The sequence below is a fragment of the Chiloscyllium punctatum genome, chromosome 30 (genome assembly GCF_047496795.1).
Source record: "Chiloscyllium punctatum isolate Juve2018m chromosome 30, sChiPun1.3, whole genome shotgun sequence".
Lineage (NCBI taxonomy): Eukaryota > Metazoa > Chordata > Chondrichthyes > Orectolobiformes > Hemiscylliidae > Chiloscyllium > Chiloscyllium punctatum.
This window is the reverse complement of record NC_092768.1, coordinates 40,293,198-40,311,091: the sequence shown is the minus strand read 5'-3', so window position 1 is coordinate 40,311,091 and position 17,894 is coordinate 40,293,198.

Here is a 17,894-nt window from a genome sequence, read left to right as displayed (position 1 = left end):
AAGTTGATTACTCCTTCTGCATATATTTAGATCATTCTCTTTCTTCAATTGTTTAATTCGATAACTCATTGAGAAGTCAAATATTAAACTGGAATTGGAGCAAATCTCCCCTGTGTTATGGTACAATTAACTTGGAAACGTGGCGTCAAAAACAAACGTCATTTTGTTTACCTGCAAAATTGAATTTTTAATAATCCAAACATCACCTGCTGTCTTCAGTGCACAGATCACTGTATCAAATACCCAAGGAAGACAAAAGTAAAAATGAGTGAATGACGGTGTTGACTGGGCACATGTTGATTTCAATATAGGAATTTTCATTTTGAATAATGGCAGATCGATATTAGTTACAGATGGTCGGGATTTTTCTTAAAGAAAATGAAAATACTGTCCGTCCAAAGCACCAAATAATTCCATGTTTTAAAAAAGAACGTAACAACAGGAACGAAGTGCCAAGAGAGTCATTTCATGTTTTCTGGAGATTTTGCTCTCTCACTTTGTGGGAAGAATGCGTCGCAGGCTGGCAGGAACGTATTGCCCATCGATAGTTGCTCTTGCAAAGCTGGTGGCCAGCTGATTTCTTGATGTGACGCTGCCAATTGCTGTTGTATGGTGGACAATGCTATTAGTGAGTGAATTTCAAGATTTTGATCAAGCGACAATAGTGATACATTTCTCAGTCAGGATGTTGAGTGTTTTGGACGTGAACCTGGAGGTGGTGCTATTCCAATGTATCTTCTGTTCTTGCCCTTCTTGATGAACTTAGTCATGAGTTTGGAAGATGCTATATGAAGGATCTTTGGCAAGCTTCAGCAATGTATCTTGTAAATAGTACACACGGCTGCTGTCAAGCGACAGAGGTGCAGGGAATATATGTTACCATTTATAGTCCCAGGTTATTGATAGTATGCGATTCAATGATGGTAAAACAATTGAGTGCCACGTGTTGCTAGTAAGATTCCATCATTCTGGTATTGGTCATTACCTGGCATTTAGTAACGTGAAAATGGCAAGGCACTTGTGAACTCAAACGTGGATATGTCCAGATTATGTTACGTTTGCATACAGACTGCCTCAAAACTGAATAATGACGAATGGAGCTGACCATTATGCAACTATTAGAGAAATTTCCCACTTTTCAACTTCTGAAGTGGAATTGTTGCAAAAATGTCCGAGCGCTGACCAGCAACAATAATTAGGATCTACCGATATGTCAGTCATGTCTCCAACCACCGGAGTGTGTTCCTGGATGAGCAATCACTCTAATTTTGCTGGTCTACTTAAACTCAGACTCAGTGGAATGCAGCCTCAATGTCGAACTCAATTACTTTCTGTAATTCAGCTCTTTTGTCCATATTTGAAGCAATACTGTAATGAGGTTAGAAGCTGAGTGACTCTGCTGGAACCCATACTGGGAGTCACTGAGCAGTTGTCTGCTGAGAGGGTGTTGCCTGTTAGCACTGTTTATTACCTTTCTTTTACTGTAGTAAAGAGCGAAGGTCAACTGGTGGGCTGGAATTTGGCCGAATTGGATACGTTGTTTTTGTTTAATGTGAATGAAAAACGTGGAGGATTCCCCACATTCTCGTGAAGAAGTATATTTGTAACTACACTGGAATGGCTTGGGTATTGGAGCCATAAAGTCTTGTGCACAATTCTTCAGTGCTATTGCAGAAATGTTATCAAGGTTTGTATCCTCTGCAGTGTGCAGTATCTCCAACTGCTCCTTGAGATCTCGTGGAGTGAATCAACTTGACTGATAAACTATATTTGTTATTACGGGGACACAGAAGGAGGCCGAAATGGCTCATACATTCACTAATTCTTTTGAAGATTGCTGCAAATGATACAGCCAAATCTTTTGTACTGAAGTGCTACGCGTTTGCATTATTGAAGATGAGTTTATTTGAGGAGGGTCGTGCTCCAGTAAGTTGTTTTTCGTCAAATACCACTCACGACTGGATGCAGTGGAACTACAGAACTTATATCTGATCTGTTGGGGTTTGGATCACTTGCCGATATTTGTTACTTGCCACTTATGTTTTTTTGGAGCGGCATACAAGTCGCCTCACCAAGTTGAAACTTCATTTTCATGTGGGCATTGTGCTGCTCCTAAACTGTAGTCCTCCATTCTTCATAGAAACAGAAATGACCTTCGATCTTGATGTTTGAGTGTGGTACATGCCCGGCCATGAGGTTTCAGATTGTGCTGTCAAACAATTCGATTGTTATAGGAAGCCCGCAACACCTCATAGATGCCCAGGCTTGAGGTTCCAATTCTGTTTGGAGTCTTAAAGCACGTGACTGACAACATGATGGAATATTTTGCGGATATGAAGGCGCAGCTTGACCTCCCAAAAGCACAATGCGTTATTCACTCTTACCGAAACTGTCATGGACAGATGCACCCGGTATTGGCAGATTGGGAAGATGAGGTCAGGTATTTTATTTTTACCTAGTGTTGCTTAACTTACCATTTGCCACAGCACTAGTCTTGCTGCTGTACATTTTTGGATACGAACAGCTAGATCCACAGGGTTGCTGCCAAGCCACTGTTTGTGGTGCACATTGAAACCTCCCTCCCAGTCTACATTGTATGTTCTTTCCATCATCAGTGCGTCCTCTAAGTGTTGTCCGGCATTGAAGTGTACCAATTCGTCGTCTAAAGGACAGCATTTTGTAAACATCAGACTTATTCCTTGTGCATGTTACCTTCAATAAATGATAGTTTATGTGGTCTCATTTCAATGTTGTTGACTCCCATTGCACCTCCCCCCAGATGATTTGCGTATTTTGTGCTATGTCTTCCAGATCCGTCCGACCAATGAGACAGGACACATCCATGGGTGGTAATCGTTATATTTGTGAAATTGTCTATAAGGCACGATTGTATGAGCATGACGATATCAAGTTGTTGCTCGATTGGTCTGTGAGATAGCAGCACCAATTTCTGTTCTCACTCTCAAATGTTAGTATGGAGGACTTTGTAGGTTTGTTTCTGCTGTTGTCTTATGCAATGCCTCCTCAGATGACAGATGATCAGTTTAGTTTCATTGCATTCAGACTCGTTGTGATTGGTACATCTGACTGGCTTGTTAGGCCATTTAAGAAGTCAATTCATAATTAACCACATTTCTCGAGATCTGCCTTACATTCAGATCAGTCCACGTAAACCTGGCATTTTTCCTTCCCTGGACATGATTGAACCATAAGTGATTTTTGACGTGGGCATCATTAGCTTCTTAACTCCATATTGTTATTTTATTGCCATCGGATATGAATGCTATTGAAACTGAGTCCCCACATACGCTAAATGTCTGAATTAATAGACTAACAGTATTACCACGAGGTCATCACCTCCCTATGCAATTCCATTTAATTTAAATCTCTGATTTCATGCACAGATGGAGGATGATTATCTCTGTTTGAAGTTTAGAAAATCTACAATTAAAATATAAGAAAAAAAATCAGTGCAGAACACATCACCCTTCAGAATAAAAGTCATGTTACTTATTCACAAAAAAAATTTGCAAGTTCAGGAAACAGAGCATATCAACGGAACAGTTTAGTATATGTCCTTTGCAAATTGTATCTTTTACTGGAATCTGCAATTAATTGAATTGACGAACAGTCATGAATATATTTCGTTCTGATGGTCATGTGTACCACAGTTCACATTTCCTTCAAAAATGAGGAATGATTCAGTATCCTGAAAGTTAAGATGTTTTGATAATGTTGTAGTTTTACTGGAACCGAATCGAATAATATCATGAGGCATGTGAAAATGCTGTTTTTCGTTTCATTGTGTTCTTTTCAGTATCGTGCAAATATGTTGCTGAGACTAACTGCCGTTTTAACAATTTATTGGAAAAAATTGCACTCAACTTCATATTCTGTAATTTAAGGCGCCTTATAGTAGCATAATCTGTGATTGTAATAATTATGGGTCTTGTTCAAGAAACACAGTGTCTATTCCTTATTCATTTTAAACAATGAAAACGTTTGCATTCATTTTGCCATCGACTTCTAATTTTAATGAAGCATATTAACGCTTTCATGTAATACTATTTCTTCAAAGCATTGAAAGTAAATATTTCATTTAAATCATTCATTGTCTCTCAATAAGAATAACTGACTCCTTTGAGTTCTGAAGTTTATCACATTTCATAACGTGAATCTGATCATAACATCACGACATTGTCTTATTAATGTTGTTTTTAAAGCCTCACAGAACCTTACTTAGTGTATTAGTTTGGAAAAAATAGTGTGCATAAAATTAAAAAGCACGATTGTGATCTCAGATCCAACACAACATGAATTCATTATGTTGCTGTTGAAGTGCTTGCAATGATGACAGCAACAAAATTGCGATTTATTGAACTTATATATTCGGCTGTCATTTTTATTGTCAACTATATCTATGCTCCTTCCACATGTCATTGCTTCAATTGATCAATTATATTGTTTGCCCATCTCGATTTGCAGACTTTATAAGTTGATCAAATGTTGGATTTATGACATCGTTTCAAAATAATCACAGATTAAAAAGAAATCCATTAATGTTCTCAGAGGTATAAACGCCTGCACAATGAGCATTTTCATCGGATAGGTGAAAATACTGTTCATTGTGAAGAAGTTTCAATGAATTTCTGACACGAGTTTGTCTTCCAGTTTGACATCACGCAGTTCCAACTATGATTCTGCCTGGCGTCTTGCATGAATACACTAAAAGCAATTCATAAAAATCATCGACATATTGTGGATGAGTTACTAACATGTTTTCAGTGGAGGAAGTGGAAATTTGTCCATCAATATATTGGAAGCGAGAAAGCCAACATTTCTTTTACTGAGTAAATGATGTCATTTCAAAGTTGGTTGTAATTTTAGCAACCAAGGACGTGTCATTGTTTTCTTTTTCAGACAAATATTTTTTGTCTGAAATGCGACCTCGACTGATAAATTACAGAATTTGTAAATTGTAAAACACTTTCTTATTGATCTTTATTTACGCACCAGTTCATTTTTTAATTGAACACATTTTTGCATGACTGAATGAAACGCAAGTCATTCTTGCGACGAGGGGATTCCTTAGCTATAAATACGATCAACTTGTGCAAGATACAAACAAAAGGCTTCAGTCCGAAATAACATGAGGCAATCGGTAATTATAGAAATAGAACGTTTCTACTATCCTATACTGGCAATTGTTGGTGTTCCTGGTAAGTTGCTCATGATCAATTCTTATCCATAATTGTTTCTGTTAAAACTGAATCATTACTACTATTATCCATGATTTCATCTGTTTATATTGGTCTGTTTATTGGCCAGGCAAATGATAAGATCCTCAATCAAATCATAAGAATATTTCATGTAATGAATATTTTCTGAACAGAATATTTTGTCAGGCAGTGCAAGTTGTTTTGATAAATGAAGTAAAGCTTTACTTAATACTCTTCCTGGAGAACCATTTATTTTCAGAAATAAACTGTGAGCATTTCCTATTGTTTGTCAACAATGTTGGTATCATTACGAATATGAGTCAACTTGTATGAAACAACTGAACCAATTCTGGTATAAGGATTTGTATTCTATGAAACACCATTGCAGCTCAACTTTGTTGCTTGCTCATCTGGCTTGACATTTAACATTTTCTTTGCAAAAACTGATGCATTTTAAAACGCAAATAGGTCCAACCGTTTCTCTATCCAGTTTATATATCCTTGAAAAGATCTGTTTTAGTTTCGTTTATCATTTACTTTTTTAAACAGAATTGTATCTCGCACATAGTGCTTTTTACTATTGACCATTGGGATTCCAACTAAAATTATGTTTGCAAATTTATGCCACTCGTTTTCATTTCATCGACAGGTTAGTATTCACTTACAATGTATCTATGATAATGATGACATCATGACCATTCATGTAGCGACCTTTCAGTAAATACATAAAATAAGCTAACCATGTTTACTGTTTTGCAATAGGGATAATGTTTCGTTCCTGATATCATTTTAAGATTTAGTTTTACCACAGTGTGTAAAGCTGTTACAAGTCTATTGAAATGAGTGATCGCCATATTATCTGAAATATTTTCTCGCCATGTCTCTGACTAGTTTTTCCACATGATTTCTTTATTATAAATTTCTTCCATGTGGCAATTTAACCCAGAATGCTTTTCTCCCTCAATGACCTGTGCGCCGGTGTTTCCAAGTGCAAACATTCATCTGTTATGTTTGATTTTCATTTTATAAGGATACTTAACTTTATTTTTCCCAACAACTTTACATTTTATGTTCGATTACTTCGGTGTTCCGTTTCATTTGAAATGTCAAATGTTCCTTCAGGTATTAACTGTTTCGAGTTGCAAAATAATGTGTATCCTTTTCGAATTTGAGACATACTTCTATTTGAATTTTGCATGTTTGGAAAACCGCTTTTGCTACAACGACCTTTCTATTGTGCAAATTATATCAAGCATAGCATTCAAACACAAACACGTATCATAAAAACCTCAGCCTATGTCAATTCAAACACAAAGCTCTCAAACGTTCGTTTTAATTCTGGTGGAATTTTTATAATTCAGTCATCGTAATTTAATACTCCAGGCAATAAAATCGGAATTCGAGCTGAAAATAATTGATTTCATTATGATATCAATTTACACGTGAAAAAAAATGAAGTGCTGCACAAATTTACAATGAAAAGTAACGTCGAGTAATGAATTCTCATTCTCTTACTGTAAAAATGTCTAGCTCAATTACTATGCTCTGTTTTGCAGCTAACGTGGTGACACTTCTGATACTATCTCGTGGACGGTGTGAACTTTCAAAATGCATCACTCAGTACCTTCTTGCCATGGCGGCAGCGGATCTCCTTTTCCTGGTATTTGATGTAGTACTTTATGAGATTATTGATTCATACTTTCCATTCTCAATATTCAATTATACTGGAGCATGCCGTCTTATTCTTACCTTTAATTTTGCATCAGTTCACTGCTCTGTGTGGCTAACCGTGGCATTCACCTTCGACAGGTTTGTGGCGATCTGTTGTCAGGATCTACGCACACGATATTGCACATCAAAAGCGGCAATTGTGGTCATTACAGCCATTTGTCTTTTGGGCTGTTTACAAAGTGTTCCGTTTTATTTTATATATAGACCCCGTGATATAGTTAATAATATTCCGTGGTCCTGTACTGTAAAAGCCAGCTTTTACACCTTACCTGTATGGATTGCATTTTTCTGGTTGGAAACAATTTTCACCCCATTTCTTCCATTTAGTTTGACACTTGTACTGAATGTACTAACGATCAAACACATTGTGCAAGCGAATCGAGTCAGAAAAGGATTTCTCAGAACAAACAGCGCAAAGAAAGACAAAGACTCAGAGATAGTGAATCGAAGAAAATCAATTGTTTTATTGTTAGCCATATCAGGAAATTTTATAATTTTATGGTTTGTAAATTTTGTGTCATATGTTTATGTGCAATTTACCGACGCACGATTTTTAGGAGCAAATCTCAATGATTCATTCACTATCCTTGAGCAAAGTGGATATATACTTCGGACTATGAGTTGTTGTATTAACACTTTCATCTATGCCGTTGCACAGCGTAAATTTCGAGAGGAGTTCAAAAATCTCATTAAATATCCCTTGTCTGTGATAGCAAAATTCATTTCAGTAAGTAAATCGAATTCGATAACGTAAATCACTCTATAATAAATATAATAATTACCTTCATAAAATTGGTTCGAAATGTTCCTGTAAACATAGAAAATCACATGCCTCCTCGATATTCACATAAAATGTCGCATGAACACCAAAAAGTCAAACGTACATAAACTTATATTAAAGTAAAACATAGATGTAATTGAATGCCTGTCATCAACTGAAATTGAAGGACCACGTGTTGTACATATGCTGCCAATTATATTATTCGAAATGTTGCGGAAATAGGTCACTTCTTTGCAGCCGACATGGTGAAACTTGAGTGTCACTCCAGTCGAAAGATTTTTTTTCAAAACAAGTGCAGACAGGTTATTCTGATATCAATCTGAGGATGTATTGCTTTATTTGTTTATTATTTCACTCACTCGTGAAACTCGTATGCCATTGATTAGGTCTGCATTTAAGAGTAAAACTTATTTGGAGTTCAGAAGGTGATAATGAGCTACCCCTCAGGTGGGTGGAGTCGATGAGCTGTGCATATTACAAAACCGCAGTCCCGAGAAATTTTTTTCCAATTACACTGAAGAAAACAGGGATATCTTTCGAATTCAAGATTTTGAAATATTTTGGGGTACGCTTATAAGTGAAGAATCAATGTGTAAATTACTAGCATTCTGTAGGTGTCGTTCATGGCGTTGGCAATATCTATCAGCGCTCTAGATAGACATCCCATCGTGCATTATCCGTCTGGATATCAGACGAGATCTTAGAAAGTGTCATACGTCATATAGATGATACACACTTTTGCATTGGCGGTATAGTGACACTGCTCTCTCACAAGGCCAGAGGTCAGAAATCTATTACATCCTCTGGCTAATTTTGGCACATTCTCTCCGTGTCTATGCCGGGTTTTTCCTAATTATGCAGATAATTTTGCACAGGAAAACGTGCCTCACGAACTGGTTTGAGTTTGTTTGAAGGAGTAACCAAGAGGATTGATGAGGGCATGGTGGTGGACGTGATCTGTATGGACTTCAGCACAACATTTCACAAGGCACCTCACGGTAGACTGGCTAACATGCGTTAGATCATATGGAATGCAGGCAGAACCAGCCAGCTGGGTACAAAACTGGCACGAACAGAAAAGAGAGAAGGTGGTGGCAGAGGGTTGCTTTACAGACTAGATGCCGGTGACCATTCGTGTTCCAGATGGATCATTGCTATTGATCACTAAAACAAATGATTTGGATATGAATGTCGGAGTTATAGTTCATGGGTTTGCAGATGACATCAATTTGGAGGTGTAATGGATCGTGAAAGATGTTACCTTTGAGTACAACAGGGTCGTGGTGAGATGGGGCAACGGGCCATTCCCTTCCTTCAGAATTCATTTTCAACTAGCAATCTATCGTAAGGGGAACATTTAACTTATCATCTTCCTGAAAACGAACAGGATTGGAGAAAACTCCTGTTATAATGCCTGTCCTTTCATACATCGTAAAACCGCATGTTTAAAATGGACTATCAACTCAACCTCGTATTACAAACAACGTACTTGTTCTCTTGGTTTGTTGTGATTTGTTTACCCAAATGGAAACAGTAGCTTTTTTTTTGTCTGGGGAATACAAACTGATCATCAGAAAGGTGCAAAGTGTGTTTCTATTTTGAGTTATTCCCTCTTTTCAGCGAATTTGTTATCAATTTGGTGCAGTACCGAGGACACTGCGAGCTCATGCGATGCATTACTCATTTCCTGAAAGTAATTTCATGAGCAGATTTATCTCTCTTAATGTTCGAAGTACTAATGCATGGAAATAAAGGTGCTTACTTTCCGTAATCCTTACTCAACTATTCACCCACTTCCTGTCTTAAATTTGCACTTCTTTTTCGTCCCGTCGCTTGATATGTCTGCTTGAATGTGGCTTTACTTTAATTCAGTTTCAGTCCATTTGTTGTCAGAAACAACGAAGAAACTATTGCAGACCTAAAACTCCCTCTGTGAGTCGAGCTATTGATGATACCTTGAGTGCTTTCGGAATGTTCTAATATGTTTTGTCTCCGAGACTTTAGAAGTAATTGATAATCTTCGATAATCATGTTGCATTAAAACAAACATGCACGCTTTACTCATATGATCACATTTTTGAGGCTGGAACTGGTTAAATCCCATTTGTGACATTTATTGTAATTTTCCTACTGAATGTACTGACTATCAGACGGATCGTACAGGCTAATGAGATCGAGTAAGGGACGAAGAGAAAACAGCAGCAGCGAAAACGATCGTGATGCAGAAGTTGAAAATCACACAAAATCAATAATTTTGTTGCTGGCCGTGTCTGGCAAATATATGGAGGGTAACATTCAAACTATTAGCAGAAAATTGCAATGGCTCTTTTACCATTCACGAACATTGAGTTTCTGCACAAAGACTTTTGTTTAAGTAATTTGACGGCGCAAATTCAGAGATGAACTTAAAAATAAACTCCTTTGAGTCGACTAATGCAATGAATAAATCGAATTAATTACCTTTTAAAATTGAATGTCATCTTTCTGTACAAGTGGAATAGACCATTTGGTTAATAAAATGTAAGACTACGTGCACTCCATCATGCTCTCTTTGCTTGAATAAAAAAGCAGAAAGAAATTTGCTTCGTGATAGTGACTTATTTCAAATATATGTCGCCTTTGGGTTCAAACATATCAAACAAAATGAACTTGCATTCCATCAAGAATAACATTAAGAACTCCAATTGACAATTACACACATAGAACACCCACAAACTTCTGCATTTTTCTTATCAAAAGCTTTAATTGCTTTTCTTTGTCCTATAATAGAGGTGTCTGCTTATAGTCATAAAAGTATAACATGGGTAGAAGGTTTTATAATTATTGAAACGAGACAGGTTCGTTCTCGTAAAAAAAATGATGGTCTACTCTTGTGAGGACATGATGACCTGATATGACAACTGCACATATTCACTGACGTAAGAAAAAAAGTGTTAGTGCCCCAATGCTTTGCATCATTCATTGAACTCATGGCTAATCCTTGACATAACATTGTCTTATATGTATCTACACCACAGCGTGTCAAGTTGGAAGAAATTCTACCATTAAGTTACAATGCTTCATGATTAGAGATTTCCAAACTAATGTGGAACTGTGTGCAGGTACTAATATTTCCTAGTGAGGACAAAGTTTCTTTTTAAATTAGTCTTTTGTTAAGATATGCATTTGACATCCAGCAAATATAACTACTTTCTGTCTGTTCATAGTATAATCATATGGACATGATGCACAATTTAAAAAATAAAATCTCGTTTCGGTGTCCAAGTGCTCAAAACGACACTTGAATCTTGTGCAAAATTCTTTCACAATTTAAGATTTGCTCTTTAGCCTGTTTTTTCCAGTATTTTTACCACTACATTCATTCATGTAACTGAGAAACTAATACGGCTGCAAGTCTTTTCAGCCTGCCACCCAAGGACTCAATTTTGATTCATCATAAGTACGACAACACGTTCTGGCATAGGTATAATTTTCAAGTTGAAAGTCAGCAATAGTAAAACCCCATTTAAACAGTGTGGACTTTGTGTTCTTATTTTCCATAAATGGAAGAGGTTGCAATCTGTGCATGCAATTGTCTCAGGCACATCGCTGGCAACATAAATATTGCAATTTCAACACTAGATTCCATACCTCTTTCTCAGTTCATGAAACAATGTTGCTGATGATTATTCAGTATTTTCGAAAAATACCCAATCGGCTTGTCTGTCTTCTCATCTTTCAAGCGTACAGCATGACACATATTGTGCATGCATCAATCGCCACCTTAAATGGCTTTAAGTAATTTTATGAGGCTAACAACGGGACAAATCTTAACACATTTTTCAGGCTGCAAAGTGTCTGACGACACTTCTCCTTCAACTGAAAGTTTCTGCACGTTTTCAGCAAGTCAGTCACACCATTAGAAATCCGTACCAACATCTGATAAAACATTCCACCGCCAAGAAATGGCAGTACTGCCCTCTTCGTCGATGGTATGGAAAGCAACGTAATAAACATTATTTTGAATCTGTTAGGACATTTTCCATGTATAACAAAAGGACCCATTAACGTGGGCTGTTGCAAATTCACTCTTAGGCAGGTTAATAATCAAACTCACCGTCTTAAGTCAATTAAATAATCTCGATTGATTCTCCACTTCTTCCTTTTATTTGTGTCTAAAAATGTGCAGACCATCGATATACACGAACAAATGATAATGCAAAACTGACATTCAACTTTTGTCTTTTAAATGAAGCTTACACATTTTTCTTAGCGATTGGCATAGCCTGAAATTGGTACAAGCCACCCGTATCACGACAGCTGAAATTTACTTTGCTCTTTCAGATCCAGCTATCTGCAAATAATCTTTGTCCAAGTCCAACTAAGAAAGACAAGTGATTTGTCCCAAGTGATCCCAAGTCTTCCAAAGTAGGATTTGAGTCACATTTTGGAAATGCATTTAAGTTGAAAAATTCTACACATAATCTTTGGTTACCGTTTGATTTAGGTGAGCTCTGTTCACGTTAATTCACTTGGTGTATATTGTTGTTGAGCATGTATTCAATCTCATTTGAAGCTGTGCCAACTTCAGAGGGATACGTTTATAAACATTTTGCTAAATTGGGTAAGCACTTTGTACAACCACAATATGCGTAATTGAATTAGTACTTGCCAGCTCGTTCATACACATATAACCATGTGATGGAATAACTCTTTCAGGTCCTTTCGATACTCAGCTGGAAGATAATACAATAATTTTTCTCTATTTTTGAAATAAAACACTCACTGTCCATTTTAATTTTAAGAATGTCCTATTCAAAATTCTGATATTAAACACGCTGATCAGATCTTTGGATCCAGCCCTTCAGAGTTCCCTACGCGCCCTCATCCCACGTACTTCTCATGTAGGCGACTTCTACTGCCTTCCAAATGTACACAAAGCTAACACACCAGGACGTCTCATCGTGTCAGCCAATGGGACTATATGTGAGAATCTCTCCAGCTATGTGAAACCTATTGTACAGGGGATCCCCAGCTTCTGTCAAGACAGTACGGATTTCTTACAGAAACTCAGCACCCACGGACCAGTCGAACCGGGAGCATTCCACGTCTCCAAACTCTACACCAGCACCCCCCACACTGATGGCATTGCGGCAACAGCCTCAGTACTCAACATCAACAACTGCCAATCTCCAAACACCATCCAACAACTCATCCGCTTTATCCTTGATCACAACGACTTCACCTTTGACAACCAGTTCTTCATCCAGACACATGGAACAGCCACGGGGACCAAATTTGCACCTCAATATGCCAACATTTTTATGCACAGTTTCGAAAAAGACTTCTTCTCCATACAGGATCTCCAACCAAAATTGTACAGCAGGTACATTGATGACATTTACTTCCTCTGGACCCACGGCGAGGTGTAAATGATAAAACTACATAGTGACATCAACAAGTTTCATCCCACCATCAAACTCACCACGGACTACTCTCGACTATCTGTCTAATTCTTAGACACATGTGTGTCCATCAAGGATGGACACCTCAACACCACATTCTACAGCAAACCCACAGACAACCTCACAAGGCTACACTACTCCAACTTCCAACCAAAACATCCTAAAACAGACATCCCCTACGGACAAGCCCTATGCATACACTGGATCTACTCAGATGATGAGGAACATGACGAACATCTGGAAGTACTCAGGGATGCCCTCACAAGAACGGGGTACGATGCCAAACTCATCGACCGCCCGTTCTGACGAGCCACAGCAAGGAACCGTAATGACCTCCTCAGGAGACAGACACGTGCTGCAACTGACAGACTACCCTTCGTTTTTCAGTTCTTCCCAGGAGCTGAAAAATTACGCCATGTTCTTCGTGACCTGCAACACGTTCTCAATGAGAATGAGCACCTCACCAAGATCTTCCCCACACCTCCACTACTTGTACTTAAACAACCACCAAAACTCAAACAGATCGTTGTTCGTAGCAAGCTGCCCGGCTCTCAGGACAACACCATACAACCCTGTCATGGCAGACGCTGCCAGACGTATCAAAGTGTGGACATAGATACCACTATTACGCGTCTGGACACCTCTCACCTTATACATGGCAGGTACTCATGTGACTCAGCCAACGTTATCTGTCGTTTACGTTGCAAGCAAGGAAGCTGGGAGGCATGGTACATTGGGGAAACCGAGCAAAGGCTACGACAATGGATGAATGGGCACCGCACAACAATCAACAGACAGGAGGGTTCCATCCCAGTTGGGAAACACTTCAGTGGTCCAGGACATTCAGCCGCGGACCTTCGGGTGACCATCCTCCAACGTGGACTTCGGGACAGGCAGCAGAGAAAAGTGGCCGAGCAGAGGCTGATAGCTAAGATCGGTACCCATAGGTAGGGCCTAAACCTGGACCTTGGGTTCATGTCACATTACAGTTGAACACCGTTTTACTATACACACCTACAGATACTCCTACACACATACACTCTCTCACACACACAGGCACTCCTATACACAAATACACACGGACACGCATACACACAAACCCGCACACAGACACACATACACACGCACCCTTACAGAAACACACACTCCCACACTCAAACATGCACCCTCTCACAGACTTAGGACACTCTACACTCACTACACACACATTCACTTTCTCACACTCACAACCCCCAACCCAGACAGGCACACGCACACAGACAGACAAAGACCCACATGCACACATATATATTGTGGGGTGAATTTGCACTTGTCGGGTTGCATTGTACTTTTCTCAAAAACTGCATGTGTTCATGTCGAACTCTGAGCTCAAAAACTGCACGAATTTATGTAAAACTCCGTTATCTCACTTTTTAAGATTCGAATCAATCTAACTATTATGGCATAGACAGAGAACACAGGCGGACAACACATTCAACATATTGTCTACCTATCACCATTGTTAACAGCTTACCCGAGAATGCAACATTTTTTTTCAAAAAAGATTTTGTGATTTACACATGAAAAAATTGAAACTATCTGTGTTCTAACAGATGAAAGCCTTACCAGCTATTCAATTTTTCAATGTATAACTTCAGTTACATCTTACTGTAAATTTTTGCTATAAATTCTGTGTTACAATTCAGCCGCCCACTATCACTTGATGAAGGAGTGTCGCTCAGAAAGCTACTGTGCTTACAATTAAACCTGTTGGACTGTAGCCTGGTGTTGCTTGATTTTTAACTCTATTCAAAATTAACTGAACTTGGTGCAACACTTTGCGGTGTAACCAGTAACCAGTTTTGCTTTCCTTCCATACAAAAACAGCTTTTGAGCAGACTCATATGACACGTTCTGTTTGTTTAGATTTCAGACTAAATAAGTCATCTCTCTCAATTATCATTCATTTGACAGTGAGCTCTAAATCTTTAAGGGTTTTCATTGCGTTGGAAAGAGCAAAAACCTTTACCACTCTCATAAAAATGTCAATGTTCGTTTTGTTGTCTCCTTGCTGTTTCATCACATACTGTGTAACTTTTAAATGCTGTCTATTCAACACAACATTGTCTTTTTTTAACCTTGCCCTCAACTTCATCACGTAATCCAATTTCATGGTCTCTGAACTCTGACTCACTGGTTGCTGCTTTAATTCTTTCAATTGTCCACTCAACTCAGGCTCAAAAATTAAGTATAATGGACTGAATTCAATTGATTAATTCGGTGCCACACTCATTCCAAGAACTAAAAAATGGAACCCCTATGTCCCACACATCTGGATAGTCTTGACAATAAACTATCAACGTGGTCTTTAAAGTTTTATACCGCCTTTCTAATGCTTGCTGTGATTTTGGCTGGTAAGTACCGAAAGTGAATTGTTTTCTTGTAGTTTTTGCATAATTCCCTTCAATATTTCTGACGTAAATTTTGATACTTGTTTGTGTCTGTGTGTAGTCCATAACTCTGATACAAAACTGAGTAACCTTTCTTCAGTTGTTTTAGCCATGATTCTGTGTAGTAGAGCTGCTTCTGGAATATAGTGGATGCATCGATTATGCTCATCAAACACTATTCCCACTTATTATTTTTGCAATGTGGCCCATCCAATAAATTAAGACAATATACTAAATGTGCTGGTTTTAACACTGACAGACGTTTCAGATTTAACTGAAATGTCCGATTTGCTGAAAAATAATCAAACACATACTAATGCAATTTTGACGAATGGAAAAAATTTTTTTCGTATTTTGGATTGAGCTTCCCCTTATTCCCACATTTGCTCCTGTTGATAACTTACGTGCTTCCCACAACACCTCCTTTCTTTCAACTACCAGTAGTCCAACAGGATGGAACTCTGCTCATTTCATATACCGCTGAATACGTGATGGTCCATATTTCTTCATCAATACATCGTTTTTATCATAGTGCCCTTCTGGCAACTCAGGTTCTTTTTTTGAGTCTTGCCAGAATACCTCAGTTCCAAGATTTGCCACTGGAACTTCCACGACAGTAGCGTCACTCCCATCTGAGATGCAGCTATACTTTTAACCTGGATAAACTGTATTTCGGGAGTCAAGAAAGTTTCCGACGACTTCTTCAGTAAATTTCATCAGACTCCCCAAACACACTTTATATAATTAGAAACGATACTTCGCACCATGACTTTCACATAATATCACCTCTTCAGTCAAAGCTCCTTCTTAATTTTCTACGTCCTCCACTCTCACCATCAACGCTTGAAATCCTGGTATTGAACCTGATCCCTGACGCTTTGAGTGAACAGTACTAACTACTAAGCCACGGTGCTGCCATGTTGATCCCCCTAGTGTATGCAATTACACCTTAAACAGAAAAATAGGTACTTTACAGATCTGGCACGTTTGTCATTACGAAGTCCTGAGCACCTTCTGCAACTTTTGCACTTTTTTAGTTTCCAAAATGACTTCAGAAAAATTCTCTGACTTATCTTTTCTTTCCAAATTCCCTCGTCCCAGTTCTTTATTTCCAGAATACGAAAACAATGTCTTAGATTGGTCTACTTTATTGCAGTGAAAACGACTGAGCTCCCTTACTTATATTGCTCCCTCACAGATTTTTTTTTTTAACGTTGTGGTTAATTATCTTTATTGTCTTCAATCAATCCTCCTTTTCTCGGACCATCTGAAGAGATCTCTTTTCCAAAATTTCTATTCTTCAAGTAATGATTTTGAAAATAAACGTTGATTTATGATGCAACTCATAAGTGTCTATCATGCCTGCTGCTAATAATCTCGCATGAAGTCTCTGTTCAACTGCATACAATCTCAGTACTTCAAGAAATAAACTTTTGAATTCGTCCAAAGTAATCACCTCTCACATTATCATATGTTTCATCCATTTTCAATGTCGTTATGCATCTATCAAAATAAATTTGTTTGATCACTACAAATTCTGCGTATGTTTGACGAGTTTCCCTGCTTGCATTCTAAAACTGTTGTCTGTCGGATTCTAGTATGTGCTTATATGTATTGAAGATTGTGTTTTTCTCCTAATTACATTCCGTGGATACCTCCTCTGATCGTGGTATAAAACCCCCCGAGCAGTACGTTACAAGTTCTCTTCCTTTCAGAAATGCCCAACTGCATACCATGCAGTTCATTTATTTCAACACTTTCGCAAGTGAAATGAAAAGAAAAACCTTTGACGTGCTTCTCGTCGGAAATGGGCAATGTTTGAACATACTTAAACCAATCTACAACAGGCTGCGATGAATTGGCCTCTGTCACTGTCCTCGTCACTGCATTTAGTTTTCAGCTCCATCTCCTTCGTTTCAAGTCAACTTCGAGCTTTCTGTTCCAACCTCTGAAGTTTTCTCTCCCATTCCCTTTTTCTTTCTCCCTTTTCTGTCTCCGTTTCTTCATTTTTTCTCTGCTTTTCCCTTTGGTCTTCTCATTTTTCCACTGCTTTTAATCGCAATTCATGCTGTTTCGTTCCGTTCTGACATTAAAATTGCTTCATTTGCATTTGAATTTTAGCAACTTGCAAAAGATTACGATCGCATTCTTGATAAATACTCAAGGTAGGTCAGCAGCGGACAGTGGTGAGGCCTGTTGTGACAGATGTAGGTTAGCAGCAGTCATCGGTGGGGCCAGGTGTGTCCGATGTAGGTCAGCAGTAGTAGTCAGTGGTGAGGCTAGTGAGCCT